This window comes from Dipodomys spectabilis, unplaced genomic scaffold (assembly GCF_019054845.1).
Source record: "Dipodomys spectabilis isolate Male_0828 unplaced genomic scaffold, ASM1905484v1 ptg000040l, whole genome shotgun sequence".
NCBI classification, from domain to species: domain Eukaryota; kingdom Metazoa; phylum Chordata; class Mammalia; order Rodentia; family Heteromyidae; genus Dipodomys; species Dipodomys spectabilis.
Genome location: NW_024870717.1, coordinates 2,004,242 through 2,022,476, shown reverse-complemented (window position 1 = coordinate 2,022,476; position 18,235 = coordinate 2,004,242).

Here is an 18,235-nt window from a genome sequence, read left to right as displayed (position 1 = left end):
ACCTTCGAGTCTAATGAGCTATGAGCCCTCAGAATGTTGACTGAATTTCTTCGTTTATTTACACAATCATTATAAGTATGCATTTTCTCATCTATCTTTTATTTCACCACAGAATGTGTATTTATCCTTTATGTCATACTTGAATACCAAAGCCTTTGGAAGATAGTTATTAATTGGTGCATATTAATTATATGAATATATCTTGTTGAAATATCTTACACTTTCACATATTGATGAAGGGCCTGATAAACCCATTTCTGGCATTCTCCATTCCCATTTCCCTTTATATTTCAACTGTTTTCTTTGAATTTCTTTGTGCTACCTTCACACATTGTCAAAATGTATTAAAGTGTTATTTACTCACCATCATTGAAAATTATACAATGCTGAATATAAAAGCAAAAATCTAAATAAATGGAGACATAATTTTTGTCGATTGGAGGATACAATTGAGAAAAAATATAAATTGTCTCTTCCCCTTTTTTTTGATCATTCATGGGGCTTGAAATCTGATCCTGGTGCTGTCCTGCTGCTCTTCATTTCAAAGTGAATGCTCTACTCACTGAGCAACTGTGCCACTTCTGGTTTTCTGGTGGTTAATTGGACATAAGAGTTTTACGGACATTCCCATTCCAGCTAGATTTCAACCACAATCCTCAGATCTCAGTCTATGCAGCTATGATTACAAGCATGATCCAACAGCACTCAGCTTCACAGTTTTATTTATGTTTATGACAATTTCTAAAAACACCTGACTAGCACTCTTTGAGTCATTGACAAAGAAAAATAAATTGGAATATATTTCTCTGTCCAATATTAGTGTAAAATTGTTATATTTGTAGAGAAAAGATTATACAGCTCAATGGGTCTTTAGGGCACCAGATTATATCCACATAAATATTATATAGTTATATTTAATAAGGGTAAAACCAAACATTTGTGGAATGGCGTTCTGTTTAATAAGAGGTGATAGGTTAGGCAGTATTAGGGAAAATTAAAAAGTGAACATTGACTTAAACATAACAATTTATTCAAATGTTAATTTCAAGCAGGATAAAAACATGGCATATCAAACAAAAAGAGAGATGTAAATGTAAAGCAAAGGAAGATGTTTTGCCAATTTTGAGATAAAGCAGTCTAAAATTTGGCATTAAAACTATAGGTAAATTGTTAAAAAATTGCAACAAATCTCAGGGAACCTGAGTTCAAGCCCCAGGACCAAAGAAGTTTGAATCAATTTGATATAATGTAACTGTTATAAATTTTAACAAGAAAATCAATGAATATTACACATTCCCACAGAAATATAATTGGAAACAAAAGGCATAATTCTTTTCTTAAAACAAGTAATGGGACCATGAATTTCTTTCACTTAACAATTCATGTTTTATGTAACTTCAATGAGAAGACTTCTGGAACTAAAACTAAATATATTAATAGTATACCACAAGAAGCAAAGTGATTATAGTTAAGAATAGATATTTCATCCTAGTGAGAAGATAAGTTTTTGAGCATTCTCACTGAAAAGAAATGTTACATGAAGAAATTATTGGATATGATGTAGCTTTATCATTACACAACATATAAATGAATGGGATTATCAAGCAATATTTCATAGCTATGTAAAAAATAATTGTGTAGCTAAGAGCCAGTAGCTCATGCTTATAACCCTAGCTACTAAGAAGGCTGAGAGCTGAGACTCATGGTTCAAAGCCAGCCTAGGCAGGAATGTCCATGAGACTCTTATTTCCAATGAGCGACCAGAAAACTGGCAGTGGCTCAAGTGGTAGAGCACTAGTCTTGAGCTGAAGAGCTGAGGGACAATGTCCAGGCCCAGATTTCAAGCCCCACGACCAACAAAAATTAAAAATAAACAGTTACAAATAAACAAATATTTTGACGTAAATGTTAAAAAATATATTCTAACAATTTTTAAATCCTTACTAGCTATACTAGTTTACATAAATATAGAGAATTGTTTTCTGGATTAGTTGACTTTGAATCAATTTTGTAAATCACACATTTGTCACTCAACTCATATTTGTGTATTTCTATACTTATATACTTTAAGTATGATTAAGTGATACGTAAAAGGCAATCTTGTTTTAGGAGTCTCCCTTGGCTTTCCATAATTAAGCCTCCTACCCTAAAATCAATATGCCCTCCAAAATAGTCAGACGTTTCAACTCATTGGAGCAGAAAAGTATAAGCCATAATCATTGTTGGAACAAGTAACATTTCACAAGTATTTAACTTAGTTTAAGAACCAAAACATTCAAATCATCTTAACAATGCCAATAATTGCAAAATGTCTTCTGAGCTTTTCAGTCTTTAAGGAGATGAAAATATTTAACATCCACCTAACATCCTATATCTTAGGAAGATATTTTTGGGTAACCCTCTGTTCCTGATTAGAAGACCAGAACAAAGGCAATAATGAAAATAGTCAAGGAAAATACTTGAAAAATATTAAAAAAGAAATCACAGACACTCCTGTTTTCTTCAATATCAATGAGAATGTATGTTAATGTATCACGTTTTGTTGCATTTAAAGAGCAATAATTAGACTTTAATTAGCAGTGAAGAAAGGAACAGAAAACTTTGTTTGAAGACAGCTTGACTTTGAACAATTCAACACAAGCATAATGGATTTATCTTGTTTTTCTATGCAGTTGCCAAAATAATAGAAAGCAACACCCAAAGGCAGGAAAACACCTAAGTCAAAGCAGTAAACTTTTGTCTATAAAATAATGTTGAGGGTCTGACTCTTTCAAAGTCAGGCTTGCAAAGAGGAAAGTGTATTTGCTTTGGTGTGAACAATAAAAAATATAAAAATCCTCTATTATATTTATCATATTTGATTAGGACTTCTCGTGTTGGAGAAGAGTAAAGTTATGAAAAATTTCAAGATTATTGGACTATTCCCCAATATCATTATTATTTATCAGCTATAGCTATAGAAGTAGCCTTGATTACTCTTAATATCATTCTTCTTTACATTTAGAGTCATTGTTTGTTTCTGGTTTATAAGCTGCAAACACTTGAGTATTATTAAAGGGTCATTTCTTAAGAGTGGAAAGATGCTGTGCAAACAAACCTAAAATATCAATGACTTAGAATAGTGGAAACTATTTTCTAGCTATATGACAATCTGTAGATGTAGATTTTGTTTCCCATTGTTCCAGGGGAACCATTTTTGTTATCTTCTTTTTGACCAGCTAGTGATCCTATACCATCTTATACCATCCTGGGATGGCTATACATTTACTGGATTCTCTAATTGCTGTTGGAAAGTTAGGAAGGAGAGAAAAGTGAGTTTTTGTTTCTCTTTTACCTTATTTTTTATTACTTTAGAAACTGTAACTCAAAATGACAAAAATTATCTTTATAATATTAGGAGACAGATTTCATTTCCATATTCTTACCCTAGCATTCTACACAATTTTGGTATTCAGTGATCCCCAAATGTGAAAATAAAGATAGGAAACCTCTTATTTAAATATTATTTAGAATTTCAAGTCTTCTTTAAGTAAAGCCCGTAAGTATTATGCACATCCTACATGTGTACAAAGATAGTGGCAACATTTTCTTATTCTCAAAAACTAGGAAATGTGGTGTCCCTGTAGTTGCATCAGGAAAAGGCTGTAGTTGAATTAGTTCACTAATCTAAATTTGCTGTAAATTATTTCTAATGTTAGTTGGCTTGAATAGTCCGTATTTATCATCTTGCAGTTCTAAAGGACAGAAATATAAAAGAAGTCTCACTAGATTAAAATTGAGCCACCTGCAGAGCTAAAATATTTTTCAAATGGTTCTAGTGGAAAAAGCATTTACTTGCTGTTCTTCTTTCCAGAAATTCAGAATCTGGGTTGTTGGTGTTTTCTTTATTTTCTTTTTTTTTTAAATTTAATTTTATTTTATTTGTGAACATACTGTACAGAGGGGTTACAATTACATGGGCAGGATAATGCATACATTTCTTACCAAACATTGCAGCCTCCTCCTTTGTTTACCCTTCACATCCCTTTCCAGCCTCCCTCCTCCCCCCAACCCCTATCCTTCCCCTCCCCCCACCCCCCACCTCGCACCGACATTGTAAAGCTCGTTTTGTACATGACAACTTGTACATCTCATTGTTGCAACAGGTCCACCTGTATCCTTAAACGACTTGTTTTTCCCCGTCTCCTCCACAAGTTATACTGACATCAAATATAGTGAAAGCTTTATTTTCTAATGTAGCATCTTTACATGTCTCTGATGGTTCTAACCTCATCATGTCCTTTCGAACTACACCTGGAACTTTAAAGTACCCATTTGAATATATTTCCCCCATCTGATAATTCTTCATATTTGTGTTCATTGGATTATGAAAGGTGATTGTTTTACAAACTTATATACATATAATGCAAATGTACATTTCAGGGATTAGTTATTTGGGTTAGACAGATATTATGGAAAGGTATTTTGCTATGGAAAATGAGTGTGTAGCATTCTTTCTACTATAAACTGTTATCCTTTCATTAATTTTGAACAACATACTTTTCAATGAAATATAACTAAAAAAAAATTAGGCCCAGAAAGCAATTAATCCTGATTAAAACATTGTCATGTACTAGAAATCCTAAATGCCAGAGAGCAGCTCCTGAAGTTGTTGTGGCACTATCACTTTTTGTATATTCTGCTTATAGTCTTCTCTTTTCAAGAGCATTTGATTGTTATTATTTTGGAGTTATGGTTAATATTTATTAGACTGTTATTTTTAAAGAATGCATTACCCAATACTGGTTCTCTTTTTTCTAACTTTTTTGGGTCTATTCTATTTCGGGAAGAAAAACAGCCGTTTGAATTACATTAACTGCTAATTGAAGTTGAATCAGAGTGGAGAGGAAAATAAGAAAAAAGATATGTCTCTGTGGGTATGTCAAGGTAAAAGTGTCTCTACAAGCTATTTATCTTAAAATCATCCATTTTTCATTATGTTTAGATTCTGATAAAATTTAGCCTCTCAATTCACACAATGTTAATGCAGTCTTATTTCATGCCTCTCAAAAGCAAACAAGAAATAACTATTTATTTTAAAATTATTTTTAATTTTTTTAATTATCTTTTTTTAAAAAAACTATATTTTTAAAAAGTTAGCCAAGACAGAAGAAAAGGCAGGATGATGGCGGAGGAGAAGCTGGAGGCTAAATAAGCTCTTACATAGAAATCAGTTTTAGAGTTCCAGTGAACAGTCCTAAGCCAGAGAATTACACCAAGTGTGCCTTCACTGGACAGAGAGTTAGGCCAGAGAGAGAAAATACAGGCAAGGAGACAGCCCTGAGCACTTGCCAGCAGCCGCCACGGAGGCGGCAGCGGTGGCAGCAGCGACTGCAGCCACCATACCTGAATCACATAGAGTCCGGGACAAAGGAGCCAGATGCAGTGGGCAAGCGGATTCAACTCAAGACAAGCAAGAACTGACAAGGGGTGGACATCTTCATCCTGCTTTTCACAGACCAGAGATGACCCAGGAACCAACACTCGGTGTGAGTAGAAGCCTGATATCCTCATTCCTTCTCAGGGAGCAGAGGAGGGAAGGTCAGCCCTTCCCCACCCAGTACCGGAAATCTACATCTTGGATACCGACAAAGCTCGGCAGAGCTGCTAGCTCCAACTCAGGCCCTGGAATAAATCTAGAGTGATCTAGCAGGTCACAAGAGCCTAACCTGACCTTCCAGACTCAGCTCCACCCAGGGAAAAGTCACCCAGCTCTGGTGCCAGCCCAAGCAGTGACTTTCTTCACCAGGTAATCAGAGCCAAAGGCTGCCTCTCCCTTTAGCAGCCTCGACTATAAACTGAAATTCAGTAAACAGAAACCCTGAGAGTGGCTCCAGGCTGGGCTCTTTGAGTTTCTCACAAATAAACCCCTGGAAAAGCTACTGTTTGCTGAAAGGCCTCAACTCTACCCAGAAACTAGCCTCATCACAGCATCTCCAAACTCGAGGAAAAAGCCATCCCCTCCCATTGAACTAACCTGGGAGGAGGATTGTAGAGCATTTTTCTGCCTGTTCAAAGAAACTGACTTAAGTAACCAACCAAGCCAAAGGAACACAAGCAGAATAGAGACTCCAACTAGAGGCTGCTTACAGACACAAGGGAAACACAAGATTTTTCCCTCCCCTACACAAAAAATCAAAGAACTTTTTTTTTGTTTAGAGTAATTTTTTTTCCTCAGAATTTATTTTAGGGGTATAAGTGAGTGTGCGTTTTTTTCTCCTTTTTTTTGTTTTATGTTTTGTTTTGTTTTGTTTTTTGTTTAGCTCTACTGAACTTCTGATCTTTTTACTTTCTTTCTGAGCTTTTCACCTGTTCTTCTCTTTCCTTCTTTATGTGACTTAATCGCTGTTCTGCACATCCTCAGATAAACCTGTAGTTGATTATTAGACCTTATCTCCCATTGTGTACACACTTAATCCACAAATTTATTTCTTAATTCAAAACCTCTTAGACTTAAATTCCTTAATAGCAGTACTAACTCTTTATACTTATATAATATTTTAAGTACATCTCCTTTATATACATCCCCTTCTCTCATTTTATTCATGCTCTTCTCTGAATAGTTTGTTTTCAATTCTGTATAAAATTTTTAATTTTTACCTTTCTATTTGTTCTGGTCTCTTTTTGTTCCCTTTCTCTTTCTGCTTTTTTTCTCTCTCTCTACTTTAATCCTGTCCAATCTATTTCCTGCTTTGAGATTAGGACTTATTAAACACTCCCTGTGCCTTCCCACAAGACTCTATTCCTACTTTTTGCCCACATCTCTTCCTAAACCTAATAATTTCTGGTTTACCAAAGTCTTCTTTATGGTTCGTAGCCCATTAATATACAGTTGTTTGATGTTGAATAGATGTATCTGTTGAACTAGATTTTGTGTGCAGACTATTGACTGGGCAAATACTGACTCTGATTGATGCTTGTCTTAAGATAGTGTTCTAGCACAAAATTGGTGTTAATTTCATCCTAAATGAGCAGAGTAAGTCGGAAAAACACAAGAAACATGGCAAGTCCGGATATCTCAACTCCCACTCTTGATAACCAGGGGACAGAACAGATAATGAATAATCCAGAGGAGAGTTCCCAAAGAGCTCTACAAACACTGCAGGCAAACATGATAAATGAAAACATTGAAAACATACAAAGGAATCTGTATGAGCATGATAGGGAGAGAGAAGAGGCAATCCAAACGTTTATACAAGAATATCATAAGCATGAGCAAGCTACTCAAAAACTGATACAGGATTTGCATAAGCAGCTTGAGAATACTCAAAGAGAAAGCAGGAATGGCGTGAGCAGGCTGAGAACACTCAAAGGGAACTGCAGGAATCCCACGAACGGGAGGAAGCTAATCAAAGAGTAATACAGGAATTGAGAGACCAGGTAGAGAACACACAAAGATCACTAAAGGCATTCATGGAATCCATTAACAAAGAGCTGAAGGAAGTCAGGGAGACCACAAAGGGAATGCTGAATGGAACTCAACAGAAGGAATGGGAGTCCAAGGAAACCATAACCAATCAACTAAGTGATTTGAGAATAAACACTGAACACCAAATTAAGGAAGTAAAGAAGTTCATACAAGATCTAAAACAAAGCTTCAACAAAGAATTTGAAGCCATCAAAGCTGACCAACCAGTAGGAAAAGAAATAAAAAAAAAAGTAGAAAGTCTCCACAGCGGTTTAGACCATGCAGAAGATCGAATCTCGGGGACTGAGGACAGCCTAGACATAGAGAAAGAAAATACAACCATCCAAGACAAATCCAAGAAATGTGAGAGATCTATCCAACACTTGGAAGACACCACCAGAAGGCCTAATCTAAGGATAATGGATGCATAGGAGCACCTAGAAACAGAAGTTAATGGTCTAGAAAAATTTTTTTTAGCAGGATCCTAGCAGAGAACTTCCCAAACATGCAAAAAGATAGGCCTATTTAAGTATAAGAAGCTTTTAGAACTCCAAATAGAAGAGACCAGAATAGGAAATCCAACTGTCACATTATAATCCATATAGGATCAATTCAGACCAAAGAAAAGATCCTTAAAACTGCCAAGGAGAAGTAATTAATCAACTATAAAGGGAAACCAATTAGAATCACCTCAGATTTCTCAGCAGAGACAATCAAAGCAAGAAGAGCCTGGAATGATGTATGCCATGCCCTAAAAACAAACAACTATCACCCAAGAATACTGCACCCAGCTAAACTCTCCTTCATAACTGAAGGCCAAATAAAAACCTTCCATAGCAAAGAAAAAATGAAACAAACCAGGGCTACAAAAGATTCTTAAAGATGTCCTACACAAAGAAAACCAACATGACCACAATAAAGGCCAAGAAACTGCACCCAAACTGAGAATCCAAGAATCATAGGAAGAACCCAGTTTTCTCAGTCCCCAAGAAGATGGATAACATGGCAGGAACTTCCAAATACCTCTCAGTCCTATCTCTTAACATTAACGGACTTAACTTTCCAATTAAGCGACATTGACTGTCTAGTTGGATTAAAAAACAAGATCCTTCTATCTGCTGCCTTCAGGAGTCACATCTTGCCCCTAAAAACGAACACTTTTTTTAGTGATAAAGGCTGGAACAAAATCTACCAAGCAAACGGCACCCATAAACAGGCAGGAGTTGCAATCCTAATATCAGATAAAATAGACTTCAAATTAAAATTTGTGAGAAGAGATAAAGAAGGTCGCTACATACTAATTAAGGGATCTCTCTTTCAGGAGGATATTACAATTCTAAATATTTATTCGCAAAACAACGGAGCACCCAAATTTATCCAAGAAACACTACTTTCTCTCAAATCCCACATAGATCCAAAGACATTAATTGTTGGGTATTTTAACACTCCACTCTCCCCACTAGCTAGATCAACTTGGCAAAAACTGAACAGAGAAACCGCAGATCTAAACAACTGCATAGATCAACTAGATTTAACAGACATCTACCGAATATTTCACCCAGCAACATCAGAATACACGTTCTTCTCAATACTACATGGAACATTTTCTATAATAGACCACATTTTAGGTCACAAAAAAACTTGTCCAAATTCAGAAACATTGAAGTTATATCTTGCGTTCTATCAGACCACAAGGGATTAAAAATACAACTCAACACCAAAAGCCACCAAAGTCCAGTAACACATGGAGGCTGAACAACACACTGCTGAATCTCAAGTGGGTCAAAGAAGAGATTTGAAAGGAAATTCAAATGTGCATGCTATTCAACAAAAATGAGCACAAAAATTATCACCTCTTCTGGGATACAGGAAAGACAGTACTCAGGCAAGTTTATAGCTCTGAGTTCCTACATCAACAAATTGGAGAGATCTGAAACCAACAATTTAATGACACATCTGAAACTCCTTGAAAAAGAGCAGCAAGATAAACCCCAATCCAGTAGACGGAAAGAAATAATAAAAATTAAATCAGAATTAAATGAATTAGAATCCAAAAAAAATATAGAAAAATTAACAAAACAAAGAGTTGGTTCTTCGAAAAAATTAACAAAATTGACAGACCCTTAGCAAATCTTATCAGAAAAAGAAGAGAACACACCCAAATAAATAAACTCAGAGACGAGAACGGAAACATCACCATGGAAACAACCAATATTCAAAACATTTTAAGGGAATACTTCTCAAAACTGTATGCAAATAAGTTTGAGAACTTGGCAGAAATGGACCTTTTCCTAGCAAATACTGACATACAATATTAAATCAAGATGAGTTGTGGGCTGGGAAGGTGGCTCAGTGGTAGAGCGCTTGCCTTGCATGCCTGAGACCCTGGGTTCGATTCCTCAGCACCACATAAGCAAAAAGAAAAAAGCCGGAAGTGGCGCTGTGGCTCAAGTGGTAGTGCACTAGCCTTGAGCTGAAGAGCTGAGGGACAGTGTCCAGGTCCAGAGTTCAGGCCCCACGACCGGACCAAAAAAAAAAAAATCAAGATGAGTTAAACCATCTTAACAGGCCCATATCAAGCATTGAAATAGAAACAGCAATAAGAGACCTCCCAGCTAAAAAAGTCCAGGACCATATGGTTTTACAGCGGAATTCTACAAGGCCTTCAAAGCTGAGGTCACATCAATACTGCTCCAACACTTCAATGAAATTGAAATTGAAAGTTCACTACTGAACACATTCTATGAAGCCATCATAACCCTCATCCCAAAACCAAGCAGGGACTCAACCAAGAAAGAGTACTATAGACCCATTTCTTTGATGAACATTGATGCAAAACTTCTCAACAAAATTTTGGCCAATCAACTTCAACAATTCATCCAAAAATCATACACCATGACCAAAAAGGATTAATTTCAGGGATACAAAGCTAGTTCAATATATGCAAATCATTAATATTATTCATCACATCAACAGGAGCAAGGATAAGAACCACATGGTTATCTCAATTGATGCAGAAAAAGCATTCAGGAAGATCCAACACCCCTTTATTATGAAGGTTTTGGAAAAGTTAGGAATCCATGGAACATTCCTCAATACAATAAAGGCTGTATATGACAAACCTACAGCCAGCATTATACTTAATGGAGAAAAACTAAAACCTTTTCCTCTTAACTCAGGAACAAGACAAGGATGTCCATTCTGTCCACTTCTCTTCAACCTAATATTAGAATGTCTAGCTACAGCAATAAGACAAGAGGAAGACATAAAGGGGATCCAAATAGGGAAAGAAGAAATAAATCTCTCCCTCTTTGCAGATGACATGATCTTGTATTTAAAGAATCCCATAGACTCCACTCCAAAATTACACAAGCTTATTCAAAACTTTGGCAAAGTAGCAGGGTATAAAATTAACCGTCAAAATCAATGCCATTTCTGTATGCCAACAATGAGAAAAGTGGGGCTGAAATTAGGAAAGCAACTCCATTTGTAATAGCCCACAAAAAATAAAATACCTATGAATTATCTTAACCAAAGAAGTGAAGGACCTCTATGATGAAAACTTTAAAAACTTGAAAAAGGAAATGAAAACAGAACTTAGAAAATGGCAAAAACTCCCATTCTCCTGGATTGGAAAGATCAACATCGGGAAAATAGCTGTACTTCCCAAGGCTATCTACAAATTTAATGCCATTCCTATCAAAATTCCAACCTCATTCTTCAAGGAAATAGAAGAGGCAATCCAAAAATTCATATGGAACAATAAAAGACCCCGAATAGCAAAAATGCTCCTCAACGGAAAGAACACTGCTGGAGGAATATCAATACCAAATTTCAAACTCTACTATAAAGCCATAGTAATCAAAGCGGCTTGATAATGGCATAAGAACACACCTCAGGACAAATGGAATAGAATTGAAAACCCAGAAATGAACTTAAAGACTTACAGCCATGGAATCTTTGATAAGGGAGCTAAAATGATACAATGGGATAAAGCCAGCCTCTTCAGTAAATAGTGCTTGCAATATTGGTTAACTACTTGTAGAAAACTAAAACTAGATCCTTATATATCACCCTGCACCAGAATCAACTCCATATGGATCAAAGACCTCGAAGTCAAAGCAAACACTCTGGAAACATTACAGGATGGAATAGGAGAAACCCTAGGTCTCCTTGGCGCAGGCCGAAATTTTCTTAATAGAGACCGCGAAACACAACAAATCAAAGAAAGGTTGCACAAATGGGATCCCATGAAGTTGCAGAGCTTCTGCATGGCAAAAGATATAGCCAGCAAGGTCAATAGAAAGCCCGCGGATTGGGAGAATATCTTCACTAGCCATACAACGGACAACGGTCTCATATCTAAAATATATTGGAATTCAAATAATTAAATCCCCCAACAACAAATCCTCCAGGAAACAACTGCCCAATAAATAAGTGGGCTAAAGACTTATAGAGAAACTTCTCTGAAGAAGAAAGAAGGATGGCCACTAGACACATGAAGAAATGCTCAACCTCCCTAGCCATAAAAGAAATGCAAATCAAAACAACATTGAGATACCACCTCACTCCAGTTAGAATGGCAAAAATCAAGAACTGTAACAACAAGTTTTCATGTCAAAAACGAACTTTACAACTTGGGGGGGGGGGGGTTTGGGTGGGGGGAAGGAGTTTGGGAAGGGATGGGAAGGGTAAACAAAGGAGGCGCTACAATGCTTGATAAGAAATGTAATCACTATCTTGCCCATGTAATTGTAACCCCTCTGTACATTATTTTCACAATAAAAAGAAGAAAAATAAATAAATATTAGACTGGAAAAAAATAAAATAAAAAAAGAATACAAGAAAAATCTATTCTGAAACTAAGAACTAATATATATTTTAAGACAGTGAACTATATGCAGGAGTGTTGACCAAGCAAATTATTTTAATATTTTTTTCAGATTTCAAATTTCATTTTTAATATTTACGATTTATCTACTATTTTTATTTTTTATCTTCATTGAAAAGAAAAAAAGAGAAAAAGAATAAATAGAAAAAATTAATAACTACATACAGGACATAAGAACCTCTTGTTTACAATTCTTGGCATTAATGTTGATACATTTCATTATATATGGTCCTATGCACTTATCTATTTGATGTCGCTATAATTTGTGGAGGGGAAGGGGAAAAACAAGTCGTTTAAATAAGGATACAGGTGCACCCGTTGCAACAATTGGAAGTACAAATTGTGATGTCGAAAACGAACTTTACAACTTTGGTGGGGGGGGTGGAGTTGTTGTGGGGGGTGAGGGGAGGCTGGGAAGGGATGGGAAGGGGAAACAAAAGAGAAGGCAACAATGCTTGATAAGAAATGTACTCATTATCTTGCCCATGTAATTGTAACCCCTCTGTACAGTATTTTCAAAATAAAAAAATAAATAAAAATTTAAAAAAATTTAGCCAAGACAAATGGTTCACTAGCTATTTATAGTCATGTTCAGAGTCTATGGTGAAATCCAGAAAGGGAAAAAATTCAGGTTTTTATTCTTCCTTGAGCCATTCTGATTTACTTCAGCTATTTCTGAAAGAATAAAATTCTGGCTTTGAAACCTTTTGCTTCCTATCCACAATGTGTCTTTCTTCCTTTATTAATAGGAGAATTTGGAGAAAAGATGAGAATCCACACTAGTAAAAGGAGAAGAGGAAAAGAGAAGGAGAAATCTAGATATTTTTTCTTCCTCACCTCAATCACAAGGTCTGGATAATGGTTGTGGATATTAGATACAGTGCTCTAGAGTGGTTAAACACTTCCATAGAAATAGATAATCCCACAAGTGATCACTTGTAGAATGCTTATTTATAAAAAATTGTAATATCGCTCTCTGCTCTTTTCTAGCTCTCTCTGCTCTCTGCTCTCTCTCTGTTCTTTTCTAGCTCTTCTCTCTCTCTTTCCCAGCTATATCTCTTTCCCAGCTCTCCCAGCTCTCTTTCCCAGGCCTTTCCCCACCTCATGGAGGACCAAGATGGCCTGGTGCCAGCTCCACATAGTACCTGCGTTACCTAGGCAACTGGGACACCTGGAAGAGGTCACATCTGAATTTGATGTGGCCATACCTTTCTCCACACGTAAGGCCTAGTCCAGGTCCAGACGCTCTCTCTCTGCTCTTTTCTAGCTCTCTCTGCTCTCTGCTCTCTCTCTGCTCTTTTCTAGCTCTCTCTGCTCTCTGCTCTCTCTCTGCTCTTTTGTAGCTCTCTCTGCTCTCTGCTATCTCTCTGCTCTTTTCTAGCTCTCTCTGCTCTCTCTCTCTGCACTCTCTGCTCACTCTGCTCTTTTCTAGCTCTCTCTGCTCTCTGCTCTTTTCTTGCTCTTTCCTCTCTTTTTTCTAGCTCCCTTCTCTTTCCTAGCTCTCTCTCTTTCCCACCTTTCCCAGATGCGCTCTCTTTCTGCTCTTTTCTCACTCTTTCCTCTTTCTTTCCTCTCTTTTCCAGCTCTCGCTCTTTCCCAGGCCTTTCCCAGCCATGTGGAGTGCCAACCTTGCCTGGTCTCAGCAGGTTTACTGAATACACCTACCCTTTACCTGAAAAAAATTTTTAATATATTCCAACAGGAAATGTTATCAATTTGTTTAGTTCTTGTTTAGGATTTGTTAAATTCTGGTGTGATATAGTCAGCTATCATAAAGATATAAAAGAATGGTAAGAAACTATCATCTTAATATCATATTCTAATATTAGCTTAGTTCTTCCTTTGTTATATGTATGAGACTGTATTTGAGTTTTGCCTCAATTTCACATGCTATACTCTTCCAACATATAAGTTGAAAGAAGACTCCCTCTGGAAATATGCTATTTTTATAGCTAAGGAGAAAAAGACACAGATAATGAGATAGAAATGTTCCCCTAGAAATAGTCTTTCACCACTTTTGGTTCACTTTTATGAGCTGAAGTAAGTCACATGACCCATCTTGACACTGAAGAGTAGAGGTAAATCTCACATACAGGAAGCTGATTCAGGACATAGAGTAATATGCCAAGATATGCAACACTTGAGATAAAGAGGAAAAAAAATAGAACCATAATACAATCAATCATACTTGCAATCACATGTCTCTGCAGGTAGTTTGCTATTACGTTCCTTATTTTCTAAAATGACTGAGATCTTCAAATCATGTCTTTTATGTTTGGATGTTACAGAAATTAGAGAATATTTTGAAACTGAGACAGCATAAAATCTCAAAGAAAGTTGGAGTAATCATTTCAATACTACCTTTTGTTCTCCAAGAAAAGAAACCATTTTACACACAATAATTTATTATTTCTTACCTAGTATCTTATTTTTCCAGAAATGGATTTTGTTAATATATGTGACTATCCACCAGAATAAATGTCTTCATTTATCTGCATCTTGTGCAAACAGCAAGTCAATTAGATGTAAGTGGGAGTTCATCAGTAGCACTTTTTAAAAATGCAAAAAATGTGGACAGGGAGCCAATATACATATTTTTCCACCATCACCTATTACATCCTCCTTCTTCATTCCTAGAAAACACACCCAATCAATAAAATGGTGTAGATATTTGTTCTTTGACCTGGAAAGTGGAAGCAGAACATTATGGATGTCGGGGATGTCAGTTAATAGTGTTTTACCTAATAATGTCACATACAACAGCCCTAAGAGTCCTGCAGGTCTTAACACTACTTCCTTAGTGATGTGATAGGAATGTCAGCTTTACTGGACTTAGTATTATTTTCCACTTCCTTTTCTACCACCTGGCCTAAATTGTAATACATATTAACGGAATGAAAAAGTAATATCATCTTAAGAAATTCCCATTGCAACAAGACATTATGTCGAATAAAGAACTTTACAACTTTGGCGGTGGGTGGGGAACGGTGGGCAAGGATGGTAAGGGGAAACAAAGGAGGAGGCAAAAATGCTTGATAAGAAATGTACTCATTACCTTGCTCATGTAATTATAACCCCTCTGTACTCAATTTTCACAAAAAATACTTATTAATATAAAAAAAGAAAGTCATTTAGGGCTCTGGGAATGTGGTTTCATGGAACAGTTATTGCTTAGCATGCATGCAACTCTGGGTTCTATTACTCAGTACCACATAAACAGAAAAAGAAACAATGGAAGTGGTGTTTTGCCTCAAGTGGTATAGTGCTACCCTCAATCAAAAAAAAAAAAAAAAAAGAAGCATAGGAACAGTTCCCTGGCCCCGAGTTCAAGCCCAGGACTGGCAAAAGAGTCATTTAGCCAGGAAATGCAAAATAAAGAACCCATACTTGGAATATATAATTGCTCCTTCCAACTGATACCTATCAATAGTCCTTAATTCATGTTCTTTATTAGAATACTGTGTTGACAAAAAAGAACGTTTTGTTAATAGGTCATGGCAATTAATACCCAGAATGTGCTTAGATATCAGTGAAGATTAATCCCGGAAATTCAAAGATTCCGGGCTCTTCAGTGGCCACTGTTAATCACAATCAGAAGGGTAGTATAAGTGAGATTTGGAAATCTTTTTGGTAAGTTATGGCACCAAAAGGGCAGAGGTTAATTAATAGTTTTGACAGAAGGAATAACTCCAGATGGAAGGAATAAATGATAATAATAACTAAATTATATACTGTTCTAGAGAACCATTTTTGATTATCAATAACCAAATACCTTAGGCTAGTACATAATCTCAGTGTGATAAGTTGTATATACTTCTATGTTGCTCTTTCATACCTGATCTCCTTTGCTTTCTACAAATCTGTTTTTCTCTATTTCTCTATGAACAATTTCTGATACTAAGTCCACATACACAGACAACAGAGGATGCTAATGTAAGAGTCCCATAGCTCATGAGTCATTAATGTAAGAACATGGAAAAGGAGGACATATTTATTGCTACCTCCATTTTATTGAAAAGCTGAAATGTCACACCATTTGATTCAAATTTCAATTCTTTGTCAACATAGTGTCATTAAGTGCACATAAATGCAAATATGAGCTCGGTGCTGGTGACTCACATTTGTAATACTAGCTACTCAGGAGGTTGAAACCAGAGGATGGTGGTTCAAAGCTAGCCTGGTCAGGAAAATCCATGAGAATCTTATCTTCAATTACCACCAGAAATCCAGAAATGGTGCTGTAACTAAAGTGGTAGAGCACCTAACTTGAGCTGAAATGCTGAGGGACAGCGCCCAGGATCAGAATTCTAGCCCCATGGCCAACAGAAAAAGTTCCTCAAAAGGAGCGATGAAGTCAATACTAATCTTCCCAAGCAGAGAACATAATTCCAAAAAAATTCAGTGCACCTACTTTTGCTGAGTTAAGTTATGGTTTCTTTGCTGAACATATTCTCTTCTTTTAAAAAATTGTCGAATACTAGCTTTATAATAAACTTCATCTAACATGTCTTGGTTCAAAAGAAAAATCCATACAGTTGATGTCACTTGGATTTATTACAATCTCAAAACCAACAGGCAGAAGAGTCTGTCAAACTCTTATCTGTAATTAAACACCAAAAAAGCCAGAAGTGGAGTTTTGGCTCAAGCAGTAGAGTACTACCTATGGTGGCAGGAAGGCAAGAAAGACAACTGTTTACGGGCAGGGTCCAGACTCTGAGTTCAAGCCCCAGAACCAGCACAAACTAAACAAACAAGCAAGCCAAAAAAACCCATATATTTCTTTTGGACCATCCTTAAAGCACTGGTTTGAAAAGAGCCTTCTTTTACTGATCATACTCACTGGATCCTGCTTTTTGGAATCCTTATTGCTATGGTGAACTCAGGAACAGATTAAAGTAACGGATAACGGACTCCTGCAACAAGACAATCATGTCAGGAGTGAAATATCTAGGCATAAGGTACCTTTAAACCTACATGTCTTTGTTTCTTTGCAGTAGAACACTTTTAAAACAACGTTATTTCCTTTTTATCTATGTTGGACTTCAAATGGCATATTGTTTCCTTTTGTAATACTCTCAACTAGAAATTTACAGACAAGTTTTACGTGAGTAAAGAACACACTCGAAAAATCAGGCACAGAGTTTCCTTCAAGTTTTGAATTCTTTTTTTGTACAGTAAAACGAGCACACAAATTAAGTTGAACTTGTCATTTCTCTATGTTCAATTCCTCTCTTGGAATCAGTTTCCACTTCCAGTAACAGTTCTTTCCAGTTATTTCAAGTGACAATCTATGAGGCTGCTCCAGGTAAAATGAACGTTTTGTAGCTTCACTGAAATAGCACAAGTACATCTTTGTACATGAGGCAACATGTGTTTCAGAAACAACTTAGTCATGAGAAAATACGGAATTTAAATTGCTTATAAAACATTATACATATACATATGGTCATATAAAATGATGTTAAGTGAAATGGACTCCAAGATAAGACATAACTTAATTTTTCTTTATTGCTACCTAACAGGTACTATGTGATTTTTTTGTTTCTTTTCTGTTTTCTACCTCCACGGTATAACCCCTGTTTTTACTGTGTTTGATGTCTGTGATATGCATCTTGCATATACCTTTTTCTAATGTGGGGAGGGGAAGGGAAATAACAAAATGCTGAAACAAAGATATAGTATGACCCATTTTAACAATGAGTTCTACAAGACACTATGTAGAAAATGAACTTTACAACTTGGAGAGGGGAGGGGGATTTGGGTTGGCGAGGAGGAAAGGGAAGGCAGGGGGAAAACAAAAGAAGAGGTAACAATCATTGATAGATTATGTACTAATTAACTTACGTATATAACTCTAACCCCTCTGTACAACATTTTTACAATAAAAAACATGAAAA